Source organism: Lepisosteus platostomus, chromosome 27 (genome assembly GCF_059453375.1).
Source record: "Lepisosteus platostomus isolate fLepPlt1 chromosome 27, fLepPlt1.hap1, whole genome shotgun sequence".
NCBI classification, from domain to species: Eukaryota; Metazoa; Chordata; class Actinopteri; order Semionotiformes; family Lepisosteidae; genus Lepisosteus; species Lepisosteus platostomus.
The window spans coordinates 5614904-5633448 of record NC_142637.1 but is presented as its reverse complement, the minus strand read 5'-3'; the positions used below and the strand labels follow the sequence as shown (position 1 = coordinate 5633448).

General features: G+C 41.7%; 1 long non-coding RNA gene across 1 annotated transcript in view; it reads right to left on the bottom strand.

Annotated features, from left to right (window-relative positions):
- The window catches only part of LOC148639126 (uncharacterized), a 141768-nt gene that overhangs the window by 118351 nt on the left and 4872 nt on the right, over window positions 1-18545 (bottom strand). Inside the window, exon 2 of the long non-coding RNA XR_015930877.1 lies at window positions 18366-18416. This is a non-coding gene — a long non-coding RNA (uncharacterized LOC148639126). The remainder of the gene's footprint in view (window positions 1-18365; window positions 18417-18545) is intronic.

Genomic DNA, 18545 nt, shown 5'->3' with positions numbered 1-18545 from the left:
AAACATATTTCTGTCAAGAAGTTATATTGCAGCAGAGTAATTCATTTCCGTGGTCAAAGGCAGAGTGGGCTCACTGACGAAGGAAAAGCATAAATTTGTGTTTTTGACTACTTTTTTTAAAAGCTAACAAGGCCTTTTTCTGATCTTTGACATTTACTACATGCGCCAGTTTCTTCATTTCCCAATTACCAACTCTCATGAGTCAGCGGTGCTCCAGATCCTTCAGTATTTAGCAGGATACTCTGAATATGATTTTCTGCGACTGCCTCTTTTTTCTTTCTTCACCCAGACACTAAATTACAACCCTAATCGCTGTGCTGGGACAGACGGCTCCTTACAGGAAGAGACTGATGCGCCACAGATAAAAGAGGAGTCCCGGGTTATTAAGGAAGCAAAAACAGAAAAATAGGGATTCCATATGTGTCTGAAGCCATTCAATAAGGATGTATGAGAGAATGGCAATATACAACTGACTGGGAATTACGTACCCAATGTGGGACAGCAGATGTCTTTCAACACCCCGTCCCCAGATCTTACATGTAATTACTGCACTAATAAACAGGCCTGTCTGGTTCAAGAATAAAAAGCACCACATCTGGCCAATGGATTACACTGTAAAACACCCAAGGATTAAAGTGACAATGTCACTACTGTGATGCTAGTGTGCATGGCCGCAAAGTTGCATTTAACCACATTTGGTGCTGCAATACGGAAGTGTGGATCCATTGTTACATTTATTTATGTACAATAGATAGTATATATATATAGCCTTCCACTTTTATTTATATCCCTGATGAAAACACAAAAGAAAGATCTACAGACCGAATAATCTGCATATCTGTCCAAATATCTTAATATCGTCATATAATTTGTCATGTTTCTCATAAAGTCCAGAAAACACAAAGGTCACATTTATTCACATCCTGGTAGTGAGTGTTCTGCAAATTCTCCTCTGACAGGGAAAACACTGCCTAGACACCTCCTGTAGTGTGGTTTGAGATTCTGGCACTTCTGAGGCGGCCTTTTTTTTGTCCAGTTCTCTGTGCAGAATTGCTCCAAGTCCTTCAGACATTTCGGTTTCCGTTTTTGAGCAGCCTGGTTGAGTTCAGAACAGAACTGGGGATTGGGATGGCCAGTGGAGATCATTTCTTTTGTGCGCAGTCAAATGTGTCGATTCAGATGTGGGCTTCAGATCACTGCCTTGCTGGAATGTCCATTTTCGGCCAAGATGGAGCTTCCCGACGAAGGGAACCAGGTGTTCGGCCAACATTTCCTGGTATGTGTTGGAGCTCACAATTCCCCCTGTCTTAACAACATAACTGCCACTCTATGAGTAGGATTAAATTTCTTAATACATTTCTTCCACTGCCGTAGGACGCAGCAGATCAAGCTTTTTGTTTTATAGACACCCTCCAGCTTGTTGAGGTCAATGATCATTTGCTTACAGCTTCAGAAGAGCTCTCTGTCCTTTGCCATGATGTAACATGCTACTACTGACTGTCTTCCACGTGTTACCTCATTTAATACCCCAGGGAAACCAGAAACATTCGGAGGCCTCTGTATAGTTCCACACTGTTGTACATCCAAAGAGAACGATGTTAATGTAGATGGTTTGTTGGATTTATTTAAAAGTAAAACACAGAGGTAAATAAATATGACCCTCATGTTTTCTAGAATTAATTTGACAGATTTGGCTTTGCTGTATCCTTTGATATCATGGCCATGCTATAAGACTTTTAGATTTTTTTAGGCAAGACTAATTCATAATTCATTATTGCTATATATTATTATTTGTTCCTGATTCATATGGGGGTGTGAATACAATTATATCTTTTGTCCAGTGTCAAGAACCAAGCAAAAGAAAACAGGAAGATCAGGATTTGCATCTTTCTTTTATCACCACAGACTCACAAGTTTGAAACTGACAGTTACAAATAACAAGAGTGAAACATGTTTCTATCAACTACAATGAAAAAAAAAAGCTTCAGGGAGAAATTGGCTGTTCTTCACTTAGGAGAACAGAAAAAAACAAATTTTTACTGAATAAACCGGGGGTGGGTGTTTTGAAGATCGAATGTGAAGTACTCAGGTTATAGTATTGGTCCATGTAAAGAGTAACATGAGCTTAAAACAAATCTCAGAAAGGTCCTATGAACTCCCTGGACACTTTTCATATAAAAAGTGTGAATTTGAACAGACTGTCTCAAGCGAATGTTCTCTGGCACATAGGAAAACTCCCATATAAAAGTAACAGGTTACTGTGGCCAGGCCAGAGTCACACTGCCACAAATTCCAAATTATGGGCCAGCCAGCCAAACAAATCTCCAGGAGGATTCTGCCAAAATTGCCAGACAAGGTTTTCAATAAAGACGTAACGAGACCAGGTCTAGTCAATGCTCAAACCGTGACACTGGGTTCAAACCATTTTGCTTTAAACTACTTTCAGTGCACTTGACTTAACAGAGAAAACACGGAGTCCCAAAGAAATTATGCCGGTTACATTCACAACCCCAGGAACCCAAATGAAATGCTATTTCAAAGAATTTAAAAAGGTCTACTCTCACTGAAACCTTCGGAACATTTCAATATCGCCTTCTACCTAGGAATCTGATGAAACCTCATGCTTGTTTACATTTCTCAGAAGACTCATTGTGTAAATGCCTGCTGCCTCGAGTCAGCGCTTTTTTTCTGTGCTCTTTTTGTCCGGAGTGACCTGAGAGAGCAGTTTATCTCTCCTGTGCTGAGTGCGATTTTTCATGCAGAGCTGGCGACTGTGTGCCGCTGTAAAGTTCCACTTGACAAGAGGAAAGTAGAAGTTTCCATTTCCTCTAAATTAGTAGTTCAAAAAGGCTTTCGTTGTTATTTTTTTTAATATATTGATATAATATCTGTCCTGCGGAGAGAAACCGAATGTACCCAGTGCTTTTTCTGTAATTCTGCTATTTCGGTATATAGTTCAATGTTCCAATGTCAGAAAGCAGAAAAGGTCAAGTAAGAGGTGAACAAATTTCCTAGACAGCTGCCCCTCTGCCATGATCTCTGCTCATTATCTTATCCACTACCAATCAGTTTCAGGGATGAGAAACACAAAGATTGGCCATGTTCCATCTAAATGACAACCGACAGAAAGTTATTGCTACTGAAAGTTAAACTCTAAACTGAATTTGCAAACAATACTTTTAAAATAAAAGCGAAGTGCATGTTTTATTCCAGTTTCCCCTTTTTTTCCATTTTCCTATTGTACATTGTAGAAAACTCATAAATCCCTTAAATTTCTTTCAGACGTGGGCTGAAACTCCTTCAAGCTCAGGAATGCATTCTTCAATTAAAGACCAGTGTTAATGAAATCCCAACTAACGGCATTTTGACACGTGTTCCACGTTACTGACATAAATGCTTGGCTGCAAAATCAGAGGGTGAACCATCTGTCCCCATTGGAAGCTGCACATACAGTTTTACTCAGGTGTATATACCTGACGATCTCTGAAAACAGTATTCAACAACCCCAGATAAAACACAGACGTAAACAGGCAGAGTGCCAACTTGCGACTGGCATCAGTGCATCACTGAATCAAACACACTTGACCAGAATTAATATTCGGAAGATGTGGGAGAGTTCTGTGGATCGCTACACTAGCCGACACTTCTCAATTAAGCAGGTACACTACTGTTTGCTGCAAAAGCTGTGGTTACAAAAAACCTACTTCCTGTCACTACGCGAATCGCCGAGGCTAAAGATACGTTGAATTGAAACTACTTTCGAACACTAATACTGAAAGTGTGAACCAATGAAACAGGAGGTTGCTTTATCTGATGTAGAGGAGACCGCAAACATATCTGGGTTCAGATTCAAAATGAAAAACACAGGTTTAGAGAAAGGATTTATGAAGAAGCTGCACCTGAGATCGCAGTACTCAACCGTCACTTGAATTCCTGTTTATATTTGCTGGGTTTGAACAGTCAGTAGCCACTCCCTGATGATTAAATCACCCACAGCGAAAGGCGATAGCTGATTCCAACCATATCCTACACTCAGAATTAGTAACTGAAAAGACAAAAACAGTTAATTTTCTCCCTTTACATCTACCGTGTTGTGTAACGGACACCTGTTCAGAAATGCATAGTAATCCCATTTGCAGTTTCCATTTCCTTTTAAGGTGTTACTGGTGATCTTAAATCCCAACACAACTTGAACATAATTTGACATAACCTGCTTATTCGCGCAGGTTGCGTCTCTTGGCAGCTGATAGATCAGGTGCATATTTGTTACCATGTCTTTCTGGCCACGATCAAAAGGGTACTACAGCCACCAAAATTCAAGATAGATTAAGACCATGTGGCCTGTCGGCGCAAAGCTTTGTGAAACAATCTTCAAAAAAAAGTGAGAAGTGTTCACTTCCACAGCTAAAATGCCCGTTCTTACTCTAACTAAACGAAAGCTGCTTTTAAGTTGTATAAAACGCCCTGATTATGAGGTGGAGTGGCATGGGTGAATTCTAAATACATACAGCTACTTTATGTGTATCGCACACTGTTCATCTCTGACAGTTCCATTACCACACACAAAACCCAGATTCAATCCTTTTACATTGTATTATTTATTATTTCGTATTGCAAAGGAAGTATAGAATAAATCGGAAGACGAGAATTTTAAAGCCCTAAGTTACAGAATTAAGAGTCGAAACCTGTACTGATGACACCCAGTTAGTGCAGAAGCTGTGCTTAAGGGGGGCTATGCGGAATAGAGGTCGGGGTTCCCTGGATTGAGGGTTCAAATTCCTTTTGTGACACTGCTGCACCGTTAAGCAAGATAACGTACCCAGAGTGGGCCAGCTGACTCGACAACGTGAAGCAGTACTAAAACGTTATGATGGCACTTGTAAATAGCTTTAGGTGCAAGCTTAAAACACAACAAGTTAAGAACAATAAAGTTAATCTTGCAGATCTTTCTGCTTCAACTGAAAAAAGCACAGCGAGAAAAAAAAACGAGCTAAATTACCCCGTAAACCAACGCACCTCATGTCCCTCTGTGCGCACATAGTCGGACCAAAACTAGCACCTTGAAAAGAGATGAGTGTTTACATTTGCCTGTTAAGTAACAGCAAAGCCAGAAGCTCAACCACTGTACCGGAGGCTCTGAGTTCTTAGTATAAGAAAAGTGTGAAGAAGGAATGGAAGACAGTGGTCTTGGTTCTGGCCCTGACCTTTTGCTCCAACATTCAACCTTAGGTCACTGGTTTACTCATCAGAGGGCATGCCCCACCACAGCAGCTAGGGCTTGCGTAGTGCACACAGAAAACTCAGACACACTTCTAACTTAAGTAATACAGTAAGCTCTGGTGTTGGGTGGGGGAAGTAATCCCCAGCTATTGAGCAATACAGTGTAGGAGGCACAGCTGTAGTGCAGTGAACCAGCTACACTTCACGCCACTGACCATAAAGTCCCTACGTGCAGCATGGAACGTATGATGTGGGGCTTCACAGGCTAGTGGCCAATCAGCTGCCTGCTACAGGCTGATTGTGTCAGAGGGGGCGTGGCCAGAGGCAAAGGCATATATAAAACCTGAGGATATTTATAATAATGTGTGGGAGCTCTACCAGTGTGTGTTACAATCATGCTGTGGAGTTGGAGGCATGATCATAGACAGGATTTCGTGGAAAAAGATGGGGGGGGGAGGAGGAGGAGGAGAGGGTGGCACGCCAGTAGATGTGAAGGGGGGATAAAATATACCACTGCAAATATGTGCGGATTGATAGAATTAATTTTAGGTCAGATGATGAATGGACCTTCACTACACTGGCACTCAACACAAATTCAAAAGGAAATCATTGCGCCCCCATAACATGCGCCTTACTGGAACAGCTTTAGATTATCTTTCCTGAAAGGCATTTTGAAACAAAAATATCAGGGGGAGTGTTCGAACAACTGCATAAAATGAAGTACTTTGACACCAGTGAGGGACCTTCGGGCATTAGGATCAGCCAAGACCCCCACAGTTGAAAGTACAGAAATCATAATGACATCATAGATTGCAGGATTAGGTTTTATGGTGCATACATTTCTAAACCTTTGGGAATTAACCTGTTTACACTTATATTTTTTGCGGTCTTGAAAAAAACAAAATTGAAAGAAAGTTTAAACCTGCACAAGGCAGTAGTACTTTTATTCTTCTGATATTACAGTGAGACAGGGAGCGGAGGTTAACGGCTTCATTCGGGATCCCAGATATGCACAGGAACTCTGTTGGACCTAAAGGAAGGCTCCACTAAAGCACACAATTCAGGACAGCTGGCCAAGACTGGTGGGAACGCGTCCTCTCGTGCAGAGAGGGAAGTGTGCTCATCACACGAGCCCGACATCATTAACACCACTGCCAAATTAGTTCAGACAAAGGCCTCCACAGTAACAGCAGGAACCAGGAACACGAGCACTCTATCATCCCCAGGCTAGCAGGACTACAGAAAGGCCACCTGTAGTCTTTAAACAGTTATTACAGGCGGTTAAACACACACGTACAGCTTAGGGGTTAAAACATTCAAGAGTTCATGACTGCAGCTCAACAGAGAAGAATGTCCCAAAGAAGAAATGGCTAAATAACCCCTTTCTGTTTTGGGCAATAAAACAAAACAAGATAATTGTAGTAACAGAAGTTTTTATTTTATAGTGTTATAAATTCGAAATCACTGTGTACAGCAGGACAAAATAAATAAAGAGTAGGTGTTTAACACTTTAGATGGTTAATACACTTTATATTTTAACACATGAAAACATTATTTCTTTAAGTCGTGATGCCTTTATCTCTTGGGTGGTTTGACCATTTGGCATCCTGCCATGTTTATTTAATAGACGTCACTGGTCACATCTCGAGACGAATCTCGTTGGAGCGCGAACACAGCACATCTGGAAAGCGAAGTTCCAGGCATAAATCCCCGAAGTTTGTAAAATGAAAGAAAATGAGACTTTTTTTGTTTCCGGATTTCATGTCTCTGCATTCGGCACCCTGATTGCTTGAACCCACTTTTTTGAAAACCATGTGGGGTTCGGTGGAGAGAGAAGACAGGCTATACAGACACACGCTGGGCCCTCATCCCTCAGCCAGGACAGCAGCTACTGTATAATCGCCCTGCAGCTCGCAACTGGCAGCCCACTGGAGCTCAGCAGGTGTGATGGGAGACAGGAGACCGCCTGGGAAAGATAAGGTGGCTTCTGGATCAGAAGGGACTACTGCTCACCCTGCAGTCTGTGTGGTTCCTAATGCCCCAGATGAGTGAGGGGACACTCTACTGTAAAAAGGCACCGTCCTTCAGATGAGACATAAAACCAAGGTCCTGATTCTCAGTGATCGTTAAAAATCACAGGCCGTTTCTCATAAACAAGTAGGGGTGTTACCCCAGTGTTCTGGCCAAATTACTCCCTGGTCTTTACCACTCATGGCCTCCTAATAATCTTCATTACTTCATTACTCTGCTCTCCTCCCCCTGCGTAGCTAATGTGAACTGGCGCCACATCATCCAGGTGGGGCTGCACACTGGTGGAGGTGGAGGGGATCCCCATTACCTGTAAAGCGCTTTGAGTCCAGAAAAGTGCAGTATAAGTGTGAGGATTATTATTATTTATTGTAAGGCCAGAAGGAAACGGCTCACTCCTGTGCGGTCAGGGGATCTGCCAAGGTCCTGAGAGGGGCAGAAACCTGTCAGTTTTCATCTCCTTCACTCACAGGAGGGAAGCAGCAGGGAGGTATAGTCTATTCTGCTCCTTTTCAATCCAAAAAGAAGACAAAATCATGTGGCTTTTTTTTGCCCTAACTAGGAGGCTCCTTGGTTTCCTCTCTTGAGGGACTCAGTTCTTATTTTCTTGTCTGGAATCCACACACCCGAAGAAGGCTCCACGGCCGAAACGTTGCGTTTTCTTTCTTCTTTTTTCAGCATGGAATAAACCTCTTACTTGTTCCTTTGCAATATAGGAAGATATATGGTGAGCTTAAGCTTGGAAAACAGCTGTTCAGTTCCAAAACAACATAAGCCACACAAAGAGTCATCACAGTACATCATGGAAAGGAACAGTGAGCAGCAGATCTTCTTTAAAAGAGGGTGGGTTGCATGCCGGGGACACATATTGAAGTCAGGTTTTCAGTGAGCTTTATAACGAATTGTGATTTACTACCTGGGTTTCACATTGTACAGTTACAGAACCTGCGTGAGAAACCGCTCCTCGATGGGTCAACGGACACCACAGTGCTGTTCTGTGTCTTCAGAGTGAAATATCTGAGCCACGTGAAGCAACAGTTTTAATAAAAGAACAGAGTTGGGAAAGGGGGACTGTGTGTGTAGTAAAGCAGAAAAAAAAACACAAATTCCTGCACCTCTAGTCCGAGGAATGCTTTCTTAATTTGTGGTTAAGTAACAGCTCAGTTTTTGAGGTGTATAAACTACATAGCGCATTACAAGCAGAAATCGTACGATGAACTTCAAAGTGGAAATAAAAAAGAACCTGTGTTTCAGCAGGAGATATAATATTTATACAGCTGGCACAGCTTAAGGCGGCTTGTTGGAGTGTGTGCGAGTTTGTGGTCGGCGCTGTATATAAAAATCCTGTGGCCTGCCCCTGCTTTAGAAACTTAACTCTGCATTGTAACGACTTGCTCTGTAATTCCCAATCCCAAATAAAAAGGAAGAACTGTTTTTGGCAGACGATCCAGCAATCCTGTGGTTTCGAGACTTATAACGAAAGAAAATTTAGAATGTTCAAATTATACAATCTCTGCCAGGTTTGACTCCAAAACAATTTCAACTCTGGCTTATGATTTCCAATTCAGATGGCTATGTCTTTTTTTCCCGTTTCTCGTGAAATAATTAGTTCAGAAGCAATTAAGATACATAGAACAATAAAAAATGTCATTTTCTTTTTTTTTTGGTTTCATTTTCTTTTGGGCTATGTATCATGCTATGTGCTAAACTGACATGCATCACACCTATTTTGTTCTGCGCTAACTAAGGAACTTTTTTTTTTCTTTTGGCCAAAAATGTTACCCACAAACACTTAGGTGCAGCACACAAAGCACTGCAGTGAGGAACGTTGTCTTGAAGGAATTTGGGAAACAGCTTCCTAGGCGATATGAAGAAGAAAGGAAAATTTAGTAACAGACAAACCAGACAAACCCTAATTTTAAGGGATAAGATGCTGCTGACATGAGAGGGCTGCCTTCTTGGCTGAAGCAGAAATAACTAAGCGAGAGCTGTACACACCAATACTTAAGGATTCAACTCGTCACTTCAACACACAAGATAAGGTCGAGGTAGTTTTTGTATTAAGAAAGTAAACTTAAAGTGATGTACACATCTCTTACAAACAATACAATTGTAACAATTCAAAATTTACAACAACATCTAAAACTGGTGATAGTCCGTTATTAATCTTATTCATGGCAAGTCGTCGTTAAGGCTGGATCCACACAACAAACAGTTTTTCCGAGCCTTTTGGGCGTTTTCATTTCTAATAATTATTCTTATACGTATATATCGCCTTTCTGGATACTCCACTCAAAGAGCTTTACAGGTAATGGGGAGTCCCCTCCATCACCCCTAATGTGCCAGAGTGTGCCAGTCCACTCCCCACACACCAGCTCTCAGTGGGGAGGAGAGCAGAGTGATGAAGCCAGTTCAGAGATGGGGATTATTAGGAGGCCATGATTGGTAAAGGCCAGGAGGAAATTCTGCCAGAACACCAGGGTAACACCCCTACTCCTTTCAAGAAATGGCCTGGGATATTTTAATAACCACGGAGAATCAGGCTCTTGGTTATGCATCTCATCCAAAGGACGGTGCCTTTTTTACAGTACACTTTATGTCATTATACTGGGGCAGTAGGACCCACACCAGCTGCAGGGTGAGCGCCCCCTACTGGTCCCACTGTTACCATTTGCTTTAGTCCATTCACTGTTCGCTGGCCTGATACTGCGGTACCAGTCCATGTATATGGCTTTAATTCCTCGATAAAAGGGGTAACAGTCTAGCTAGGAGGATGGAGCAGGCTGCCCCCCCCTACCCCCAGTAATCAGGGGATTGTAGCATTGAGGGAGGCAAATGAGGTGAAAGAATGGTGTAAGCACAGCAGACACTGGTACGGACTGGACTAGAGGCTTGTATTTTGGCCCAGGATTGGCAGGAATTAGAGGCTGTCTTCCTCCTGAACATTTGTTATAAACTCCAATTGAAAGTGCATTCTTGAGAGGCATTTCTCCAAGCGCATTCCAGTGCTAACACTCCTTCCATTTTTCATTAATTAAAAGAGAAGTGCCTCTCACCTCTGGAGCAGAAAAAAAAAACATTTTAACAGGCAACATTATGGCATTCATCTGCGGCTCAACAAGACCTGTATAATTTCTAGTGTTAACAGCTAATAAATTGGCTTTTCCCCCCAGAGGATAACCTTGTCAATTAGATCCACATGCACTCATTAAAGCATGTCAGTCCTGGAATAACTCTGTTGGTATTACTTTGGCTAGCATAAAATGAGCAGAACATTTGTTTATTTTTAAAGGGGGGGATTTCCATAGCACGTAGCTATTGGGATGGGGAGGGGGCAGCCAACTTAATGTAGATTCAAAAGAGACTTGTTAAACCAAAAGCCAGACATGAGCTTGGAACTAATTGGTAACACAGAGGCACTGCAAAAATACTCAGGGTGGCAGATCCATATTTAAGTAGAAACAACTGTAATCATGAGTGAATTCATACACAAAAAACCTACTACACCCAAATAATGAATGATTATATTCTGGTACAGTATGAACTAAAAACTCTTCTCTGCCTGATGAATGCGTTCTTAGCTTTTCAAGTCTGAGGAACAGCCATGACACTGATTTAGCAAGTTTCACATTAATTTCTACACATGAAGCTTGAGGTCGCATGGGAAAAATACACGCACTGCGAGATCCGATATTTACTGCTGGATTTCAGTAAATTCTCACTATGACGAAGTTTTTTTTTCACCCTTTTCTTAAATTAGTACCTCCAGCTTAATACAACTGGTTACAAAATGCATTTATTTACAGATTTTCCTGTGAAGCCATTCAACACTTGTATTTACAAAGAATTGCACAAGATACACAGAACGTACTTTCCAGTTCGCAAAGGATCTTATTTTCTTAAAAGGGAATTATGAAAAAAAATGCCTGTCTACAGCAATCTTTAAATTACTTCCTTCTTGATACGTTTTGGGTAAAAGGGAGGACGAGCCTTCCATTCAGATCCCAGTGAAAATGCGCGATTCTGCTGAAAGAAAGTGAGTTTTTATGGCTTGGAGCCGAACTGGACAAGATTTACTTAAAACTACTGTTTTCTTGTTAGCAGATAATTAACACATGGTCTTGGAATATCTCAGGTGACACTTGTGAGGGTATTTACATTGTGCTGCTAATTGCAATTACCACAGGGCTCTGTTAAGCAAGTACAATGAATCCATTATCTTACACATGCAAAATGAAAGCTCAATAAAATTTTAAAGACCCGACGCCGACATTCAAATATCCACCATGGGGACCTTTTAAAACAGAAAACTTCCCAACCAGCCCCACTGCCCAAGGGACTGTCAGCCATAGAGTTTCACACTTTCATTTGGTGGCACAGTTTGACTAGCGAGTACTTCTCAAAAACACACAGAACAAATTGTGCGAAAAGCTCAAGGGTATTAAAAAGCTGAATGTCTGCATAAATGACAGAAAATAATATGTGGGGAATTTTTTTCATGCTGTTTATTCTTGATACTCATTTCTGTTCCAAAGCATTAATTGACACTTTTTTTCCCAGAAAGTAGGAAACACATCTAAAGAGCGTCTGATTCTTGGGAAAGCCCTCCTCTAGTGTCGCCAAGAGTCCTGAATTAAATTTTCAAGGTGCGTCATTTTCGTTTTTTTTAACGTTTGGGTCATGTCATTTATCATTTCAATGGGTGAGGGTTAGGCGGCGTGACATCGATAAATTTCCATTTTACTGGTCTGTGTTTTTGCTCACTGTGCAATTCTGCGCCATCATTTCGACCTCTGATTCCTCAGCTGGCTTTAACCTATATTATCCCCACAATTCAGGTGAAAGTTCACAGCTTGGGCTCTCTTCACATCCCCTTGGAACTGAGGGAATGTATTTGCAGGATACACAACAGGGAGGCATGGAAACACACACACACAAACTGACTCGCATGTTTGTCTGCCTAAAATCTATACATCATACACAGCTGACACTCCTGAAGGAGGTTCCGCAGCCAAAACTTTGCGTCTCTTTTCTTTTGCTTTCACCGGGGAATAAACCTTTACCTTGGCATGATATTCAACTGCAGTTACATGTAGCCATGCACACACTCACATGGCGAGTATGGAGCAACCAGGCTGTCAAAGCCAACAAGAGGAAACTGAGATTCACACACTGGGTGTCTGTGCTGGGCAGAGGAGACAGTGGGATTATGACTGAATTTCTCTAAGTCAGAATCCCCCCCTAAAAAAGGTCTCTCAAGAAGAAGCTGGATCTTCACAATCGGGGGCATCACGGGGGGGCACCCCTCAATATGGCTTTGCCACCCCAGCTGCCCCCACCCCATTTTAGGCGTTACCTTAAATCCCATGTGGTCTTTCATCTACCAACAAAGGAAACATCATCATGGGGAACAATCACGACACATCTGAAAGGTTTTGTAAAGAGTGTACACGTAGCCTGTATCGGAAATGGTTGGCGTCTGTGAATACACCGCACGTCACTGTAGATCGTGCCCATGCCACGCAGTGAAAGTCATGCGAGATTTTGCCTTTGGCTTGAGTATCACCTCGTCCGGGATGTCAAACAGAAGACCAGCAGCACACCTTTCAGTAGTACATCCTAGTTTAGAAGGCAAATAGTATCATTTAAAAATGCCACGCCCATAGGTGTCCCCGCCACCCCAAATATAAAATCCTGGCTACAGCGCTGCTTGAGATCAATGTGCTACCAACCACCAAAACAGCTAGATGGGCCCAAAGGCTTCCTCCTATTTGTAATCAATCTTGTCTGCTCTCATGTTCGAGGGGCTTTCTGGACCGAGGCGGACACCGTGCTGGTTCCCTGCGATTGTCCGGTGCCTGTGTGCTCCAGTGCCGAAACCCATCCGTGTTCCTCCGCCCGAGAGAGCGGAGTTCCTCGGAGCACAAAAATGTAAACACAGGCAGCCTGCCTGTGAACAGAGTCCCGAGGAGATATTTCAGTCTGGTCTCCTCAGTGATATTTGAGGTGCGCGCACACAAGGGCTGGAAGAGAACCAGGCCTTTGAAACCCATTTTGTCAGGTCCCCGTACGGGTGCCAGGTTTTTTTTTTTTCCGTTATTTTTTCTACCCCAGGTTTTTTTTATTTTTTTTATTTCTTGGAGCCTGGCAGTCTCAGCCGTATCATTCCCCGATTCCCTTTGAATCGGGCCGCGTGTGAGCAGGAAACGGAGCCAAACTTGCTTCCTGAGCGGCCGAGAGAGGAAACGCCGTAATAAGTAAGGAGACTGTGGTTAAAAATAACCCCAGTATAAAAGGCCCGAGCAGAATCCCACTCACTCTCAAACTCTCACTCACAGAGCCTCTGACAGGACCTCTCTCTCTCTCTCTCCGCGTCCCTCTGCCATTCGCACACTCATGCACAAGGCAGCGGCTACAAGCTTTCCAGAAAGAGCAGGTGTTAGAAACAAGCTGAACTCAAGCACAAAATATGCCTTTTGCTGCACTACCTCATACAAAACACCCATTGACTTTTGAAGGGAAAAATAACTGCGTAGTCTGATAACTCCTTTACCAAATGTAGGAAAAATGCAATTTAAACAAAAACGGACTGTAAATAAATGAGGGGCTGGGGCGTTGGTGCCTGATTATAATCATATTTTGGAAAGACTTTATAGGGGATTTCAGCAACTCCAGTGAAGTTATACATTAAACATTTAGCTGTCTTCATAACACTCCAGCTCAGAACACATTTCGTTTTCAAAGCTGTTTTTGTGTTTTATTAATTCCATGTCAGCATGGAAAACTTTCGGTCTTGAAGATGACATTCAGGAACTGAAACAGTAGAGTCAGATTTTAGGGGTGTAATGTGTGCCCTCCTGAATTATGTGTAAATACTTTCATGATATTCCAGTACTCTAGAATATCAAAGAATCACAGTCTCACCAAGGCCAGTTGTCACAAAAGCCATTTAATCTACCAGTATGTCTTTAGACTGTGATTGGAAACCACGCAGGAATCTCAAGGCATGTTCTTAAAATTTCCTCTGTAGTTAAAAAGTATAGCACTTTGAGGTTTCCAAACATTCCTTAGGCTAAGTTTTTACTGTTTCCAGAAGGTTCTAGACAAGAACTAATTAGTGATCTAGTAGCAGTTAAAGTACGTTTGGCTATATTTGAACACTTTACTGCTAATAGGGATTATCAGAATTTGAAAACTGCTTTGGACTAAAATGCAGGTAAAAAGGTAAGGATGCAATATCGCACGTTTATGAAAATCTTTGGGAACCAGAAAACCTGGAAGATTTCCTAACAACATATGCTAGGTTACTACATTTTAGAAAGAGCTGTTAAATAAGATGGAATGTATCAGAAAAACATATCTTGAGCCTCCCAAAGATGACTTCAGAACATTTTGGGGGCACTGACTTTGATTTCCTGTAATGTGCTTTAAGTGGAGGATCCAGAAAAGGGCTATATAAACTATTATTATTATATTATTATTATTATTATTATTATTAATAATAATAATAATAATAATAAAAACCTTACATCATGCATACAGGGTTCTGAGGCTACTCCATCAAAGAGAGCTGGAACAAAACGACCTTTTCATTGACTCCATTTTCTAACCAATTCATTTAATTTAGGGTGCAATAACTAGCAAGGGGCGCCAGGCAGGGTACACCCGGGTCAGGGTGGCAGCCCACTGCAGGGCAAATAATCACACCATGACCCATTGCCCCAGAAGCCATTTCACCCACCAGTAGGTCTTTGGACCGTGGGAGGAAACTGGAGAATGTGAACAGATGGAGAACACACAAACAGCACCCCAGGTCCACAATTGAGCCCAGGGGTCTAGCACCGAGAGGCAGCGATGCTCACCAGTGCACTTCCATGCTGCCCTCAAATGACTGATGCTTAATATGATTTTGTTGTGTTAAATGATTATGCATGCCAGAAGCTCACAGAAGCTTTGGCACTCTCAGACATTCCATTGTGGAGGGTCTCTGTTTCAACAGCTATTTAAATCCTTAATCGAATCTAAATCGGGTTCAATTCATTCATGAGACATCTGTGAAGAATCCTGCCCTCTTGACAAAACTGCCGCAGTGAAGCCGGCCTGGCTAATACAGCAGTCCCATGTGTTGAAAGACACGGGCACTGTTTTCGGACAAAAGTTATGATCCACAACATGTCCAATAACTAGGTATTTAAAGAACACAAGGCGAGCGTTTGCAAATGCACAGCAACACTCAAGACCTTTACGCTGATTACATTTCAGCATAAAGCACAAGTCTTGTGTCCCATCAGCCACAAATCCTAATCACAGAAAAAGCCTATATTTAACAGCTGGCCTGCTGTGCATGAGGACTACTTTAGAATTGTTCCTTTAAATTCAGCCCGATTTCCTAACAAAACATTACAAAAGGTTTCCTCGGTGATCTTGCCACAGCCTCTTGACAGGTGACGAACCAAAGAAAGCCTACGAAAGAGCTACGTGTTTTTACCTCTCCAACTCGTGCTTTCCTTTAACAGGCTACTTCGGCCTTCAAGTGGAAAGGAAGCCCGTTAAGAAAATTAGCATGTGCTCACAAGTGCACCGCAGAGAGGAGTACAATACATATTCAACAAAAGCCAAGAGCAATGCCTTAATAGAAATTAAGACAATATAAATTGTGCTAATGGGGAACAGAAGGTAAACTTTGGCCATACATTCAGAATAGTACTTTATTTTAGATAACAATGTGAAGATATTTTTAGGTGGCATTTTGATAACATCTGCACTTTAAATGCCATTTTAATAGTTGTGAAGTAAGCTTTGGGAATTACACTATTTATGTACTGATGAGTGCCTTGACTGCATAAAATGTCAGGGGACCTAAATCACTTGAACTATTTGTACAGATCTACAGGAGATAAGTCAAAACATACATACATGATTCCTACCTACAAATACAATGCAGAATACAGCTTGCAGATCTGTTTTCGGAAATATCACACGGGTGACCCAGATCCAGAAGGTTATTCACATGTTACATTCCACCACCCCACAGAGTTGCCCTTACTCAGAAACAAGGCCACACAAGCTAGTTATGTGGCTGATCTGATCTGGGTGAGGGAGTGAGATGACCACAGTGATTACACATTAAAACAAGGCTTCCCAACCCTGGTCCTACAGAACCACACACCTGTTGGTTTATGTTCCAGCCAAGTCGTCAGTTACACTATTGTGTATTTGACTTGAACTGGTAATAGACTTCATAACAGAACTGATTTGAACTGTGTGGCTTGTTGTAGAGTTTAAACCTACTGGAGGTAGCCTTTAAACTATTGCACTTCTTAATTAACATCACATCCCCAACTCTCGAGTCCAAACAATACTTGCAACTGTAACAATTCAGCATCTTATTAATTCAATTGAGGCTTCTATTAGAAAGTTAAGATCAGACGGAATAAAAACTATCCAGTGCATGGAACTCCAGGACCAGGACAGACAGCAGAATGGCTGTCAGACAGAAACAACTACTCAATCGACACTCTGCGGGACAAGGTGAATGAATCCAATTCAGCCAGAGACAGAAGGTGCAGAAAGTACATCTTCAGTAAGCACTGGTGTTTCATTTACAGGAGGAAACCACGTGCAAAACTGTTTCCAATCACATTAATAGTTGCAAATTGATTGCATTATTTTGAATAACATGACAATTCATATGGAGGAAAATCAATGCAGATGTTCTCCTTAATCGATCATCCTTAACTCCCCTAAGTTAACAGTGGATATAAGGGAGCACCTAGTTCATGCCACACAATGCAGAAACCTGTTTTTAACACTCTGAGGGTTTCTGGGCACAATGCAGTTCTAGCAATAACTAAGGAAATGTTTTCGGAGCTCGAGCACATGCAGAGAAATACGAAAACAAGTAGAGGAGTAGACAGGTAGTTATGACAGCAGATGTATTGTTTCAGGCTAATGGGCTGCATCATTCAGAATTCAAGGGAGAAGGGTCTTGGTACACTGCTTAAATGTTTCATGCATGTTTTATTGCAGACCTGAAGAACTGAAATATAATGCCTTATTATTTATACAAAGAGCTGGTGCACCTGTTGAATTCACCTGCCCACAGTTAAGAAATTTATACAAGACTGGACTGGAGGAGTATATAATCCAAAAATCTTTGATGTCATATTCACCTTTGTAATTTTAATTTTATAATTGTTTGAATATATGCTCTCTTATGTATTATTAAGTGTTTTGAAATGACTGACTGCAGTGCTGTCGAAAAACAGAAAGAAAGAACAAATCCCTCAATGGCTGAAATGGTTATTTTCTTTCAATTTTCTAGCATAAAATTAATACTACTTGTTTCTTTGCATCCTGTATACAGATGCAATTTACCTGTCGAACCATGATTATTTTTATACCACACGTTGTGAATGGAGCAGTGCACAAAAGCATCTTTATCTTTGTACAAACTACGCTGACGAGCCCAAATGCTTTCCACACAAACCCCATGGGATGTAAATGTTTATCACTGTTCTTAATAATGCAGCATTACAAAGTCTTTATCATAAGAATGGCAAAAGTGAAAAGAAGACAAGGCTCCCCTAGCCTGCTTGGTAGCTAGTAATGAATTGATACAGGGTTCTCACTAGCTGCTTCTTGAAGGAATCCAGCACACAGCCTGCAACAATGTGGCTGGGTAACTTGTTCCATACTCCCAAGCCCCTGTACATTTTAGAATCAGTACTTTTGGATCATCTGCACTAGATTGGCTATCAGCACTCAGCAGTACGATCACTATAGATTACCCAGGGAGAAAACGGAGTAGCATACTACACATTGTGGCCAGGAGTCAAAGTTGTGGCCTTACTAATATAACAATTACATGATGAACGAGAGGTTTTAGAGTACAAATGTGCCTGCCAGGAGGCAAGACTAATTCCGGTTTAATTTAAAAAGGAAATGTCAATTTGGGACATTCCCTTTTACCAAAGGGCTGGAAATCCAGAAGCAAGCTGGAACAAATGGTGTTCCCTGCACTGGCCTTCTGTCCAGCAGAGACGTGAAGGGTAGTTTCAGACAAACAAACGGTTTAGTGTGGAGTTTCCAGGGGTAGAAACACATAACTGCCTTACCTGGTCATTGATCAAGGAGGCTCGGGGCCACATCGCACATTCGGCAAATATCTGGCCAAAAGAAAAAAAAACAGACCACTTTTTTAAACCTTTGGTGAGATTTCATTATCAACGTCAGTGTTTACTCTTAGTAACAACCTAATAGTAAATGAATGGATATCAAACTGAAAGCAGCTTTAA